Here is a 3,914-nt window from a genome sequence, read left to right as displayed (position 1 = left end):
TTTTTTTTTCTTTTCGGATACATGCTGGAAATATTGACTGTGGGAGCCGAGCTCCGCCGGATTAACCATTAAACAAAATAAGCCAGCGCTTAGGGTATCAAGGAAAAAAGATGAGGCAGGGGACATAAAGGAATGGTAATTGGTGTATGACACAAATGGCCAGGTAGAGTTAATGTTGTTCCGTACAAAAGTTCAACAGGAGAATATTGTAAACTTTCTTTAACAGCACTCCTGATTCCTAACAATGTCATTGGTAAAGCTTCTAACCAACTGATAGAATCAGAATAAGTTCTTAATGAAGATTTCAACTGGCAATGAAACGTCTCTATCGTGCCATTAGATTGTGGATGATATGAAGTTGTATGAATTCTCAAGAGTTTGTTGAATTCTGCGAAAGGAGTCGACAGAAATTGTCTTCCACGATCTGCTGTCAATGTGTTGGGTATGCCAAATCTAGACATCCATTTGGTAAATAAATTTCTTGCTATAGTTACTGCAGATATGTCTTTGGTTAGATAAGCTTCTGGGCACCATGAAAAACGATCTATGCATGTTAAAAAATAAATATTACCCGCCACCTGAGACTGGCGTGACGGACAGAGAAAGAAAAGTATAAAGTGGAGAGCTAAATCGTCTGCGTAGAGTAAAAAGGATCTCCTGTAAAGGCACTGAACGTGGCAGTTGGAGTGAAAGCGTTGACAGGATTTGAAATGAGAAAGGGAAGAGGACGAAAATGGAAGTCGACGATGTTAAGGTGGAATGGAACACGATCAAGGTCTTTAAGCAACTACATGTGACGGAAAGGCTGCGGAGATGATGAAAAAAAAAAGGGGGGGCTGTGACAACATATCTGACATTATTATTAATTTGTATCTCCCGAGTGGGAGATGGGCTGAATCCTGGAAGCACTGCAATACCAGGCCAACCCGTGGCAAAGGCGGAGCAAGCCCCTAACACTTCGCCTAGTTCTAAAAATCAGTTTAATATCGATGGAACCAAATAGGGACCGTATCAGATATTAAGCTGATAAGAACAGATACTACACTTTGATCTTAGCCAAAAGGCCGAGAAGCGATAAATGTTTGACGCTTTGCCACAGACTATCTATACACAAGATAATGTTACACCCACTGATGTGTAAATTATTTACTTCAATCACATTTAATTACCTGCTATATTGTAAAGACATTCAATGCTTACATTTCCTACCATAAAGTATTTTTAATATCTTTAAATCAATTATTTGTAAGTTTATAAAGATATTGTATGTTGTATGGTAATATATGTTCTTATCATTATATATAAACCACTGAGACAAGTGACGTCACCAAGATAGGGGGCACTGCTAATCACTTATCAGCAGTGATGGTTAGTGACTGGCTGCTGGGTGGCAGGTCACAGTTCATGAATCTCACTGACCTATGACCAGAGCGTTCAATCCTCGATTAGTGCATCTTATATTCAAATCTTATATATAGACCAATAACAAATATATATTTAAGTGACTAACATCTTCGTTAATGTCGAATGCTTTGTTTTAATTGTAAATCGGGCGATCACATAGTGATTAGATCGTTGATAAAGTGACAAGTTTGCTTCGAACCAACAGGTACTGGGTTTCAAACCACTGTTTACTATATTAAACGTAAAATATTATTTACAATAGCGTCAGGTCAACGTTGTCAGTGAAATTGGATTGTGGTGAAGTTACCATTTCAGCTCTCATTGAGCAAATAATGTTCCAATCATTTGGTCGATTTGTTGGTGGTGAGTTAGCTGCTATTTCTAGCAAGTCTTGTGACAGAACTAGATGACTCTGGGTAGACAAGCAGTCAAAACGACTGTGCTTGAAGCTAAAACAGTATCGCTAGCCCGAGAGCTGGATAGGGATGTGACAGGTGAAAGATATGAGATTTGTAACGACCGTGCGACTAGGAGATGGTGACGTGGGATGGCTCCTTTAGCGCATCGCACAGTCGACACAAATATAAAGCAAATGAAATGAGGTTGAATGAGTATAAGTGCCAAAAAGGAAAAGAGAGAAACACAACCGGTAAATAGGTATAAGACAAAGGTTTTATTGAATGTCAACTTGTATGTCTGTGTGTGTGTGCGACATAAAAAACACAGGCACTGTCATGCTATTAGCTGTCAGAAGTGAAAGTGCTCACTGCCTGCTAGTGAAGTATCTGTCTGTCTGTCTGTCTGTCTGTTGCTGGCCTGTCGATTCTTTGGCTACTGACTGGCCGGAGCGAGCTATATGTCTGTCTGTCTGTCTGTCTCTCTATCTATCTATTACTCGAAAGTTATTGGAACAAATTTGACACCTATATCCATGCGTTTGAAAACACAGAGTATAAGGGTACTCGCGTCCGCGCTAGCTAGTCGTGAGTGGTCGATCCTATTATTTTTAAACTTCAAACTTCATTTGTTTTCTATTTTGATAAATTCTCTCTGTTGAAAATTATATTTTTATATTTTAAATAATTTGCAATTTCAGAAAATATGTTTTTATATTAAATTTGTGTTTTCTACTCACGACTAGCTATTGCGGACGCGCGAACTTTCGAGTGATAGATAGATAGAGAGAGAGAGAGACATATAGCTCTCTCCGGCCAGTCATGGTATTAGCTGTCAGTAGCCAAAGAATCGACAGACCAGCAACAGGCAGGCAGACAGACAGATACTTCACTAGCAGTGAGCACTTTCACTTCTGACAGCTAATAGCATGATAGTGCCAAAACACAATAATGCACAGATCGTCATGTATACAAAGTGTATGTGTATACAAACATGTGTATGTGTGTGCGAGAGATACAGAGCATAGAAAAGGACGTTAGAAGAAAGTTTAGGCACAAGAATGGGAAATACCAGTTCGCATCCAAGGTACACTGTAGTTGAGCTGCTGTACGAAGAAGTTGTGGCGGCAAGGCAGAGCCGAAGAGACACACGTCGTGAGAAGTTGAAGCCTCAATGCTGCGGCTGGTTACTTGGTACAGGAGTTCTCGCAATTTGCATTCGCTGTTAACCATGGTGAAGCATTTCACAAACAGCGTGGAGAAAAGCTGTGCGAGTGGTGCGGGTTGGCGTGTACGTAGAGAAGTTGGTGTAGACGCTGGCGGTGGCGACGAAGGAGTTTGCAGTAAGCTGTTGAACGAAGTGTTGGATCTCCAATGAAGCTGTGTTGTGTTGTCGCTGGAACTGTCTGTGTGCTCTGTGGTCAGTGGCTAGACCTCAAAAGGTCTAGAGCCGGACTGAATTTCTTTATTTCCTTATACAAGGATACATTGAGGGGACAAACAAGGACAGGCAAGGACATATAGGGGTCAGTCATCCTTTTAGAAATGATTCAATACAAATGTAGATGATATGATATGATATAATATAATATAATATAAGTTAAAAATTTAAATGACTCTTTTCAGGTTTTGGGTTAGTCCATTAACCCGCCGGTTGATTTCCTTTTGGTAATCTTTTCCTGTTCCTCTATGCCTGGACCGGCCGTATTAGCATGGCTCCTTGCATACTCATCTTTCTTACGATTTCCTTCCATCTTTTCCCGAATACTCTTTGCGGCAGGCTCCTCCTCTCCTTGCGGATCTTGAAGGCAAGATGGGTGGTGAAGTAGTTCACCAGCCCTCGTCCAGAGATGAACTGTCCTGTCGCAATCCCTTTCATTCGCGTCTTCCATACCATGTCTTTCAATATGGTTACTACGCAAAGAAATACTACTTTCTTTTCTTTGGTGAAAGAAGAAGGTGGTACAATCTTTATCACCTCGGACACGTGGGGGAGGTGTCATAGCCATGCCTTGATAACCTTTCCGGAACCGGTAAGGCCGATCGGTAGCACAGCCAGGTCAAGGATTTCTAGTAGTTATCCAGAAATTTCGACCCGAAGGTCCTCTCGAACAG

The 3,914-nt window shown here is 41.0% G+C and overlaps 1 non-coding gene across 1 annotated transcript; it reads right to left on the bottom strand.

The window, feature by feature from the left end:
- Positions 1 to 882: 882 nt before the first annotated feature.
- Positions 883 to 1,076, bottom strand: LOC128251198 (U2 spliceosomal RNA). Its single transcript, XR_008267011.1, has one exon. It is a non-coding gene; the product is annotated as a U2 spliceosomal RNA (small nuclear RNA).
- Positions 1,077 to 3,914: the final 2,838 nt, after the last annotated feature.

The sequence above is a fragment of the Octopus bimaculoides genome, chromosome 28 (assembly GCF_001194135.2).
Source record: "Octopus bimaculoides isolate UCB-OBI-ISO-001 chromosome 28, ASM119413v2, whole genome shotgun sequence".
Taxonomy (NCBI): domain Eukaryota; kingdom Metazoa; phylum Mollusca; class Cephalopoda; order Octopoda; family Octopodidae; genus Octopus; species Octopus bimaculoides.
This window is presented reverse-complemented; position numbering and strand designations above follow the sequence as displayed.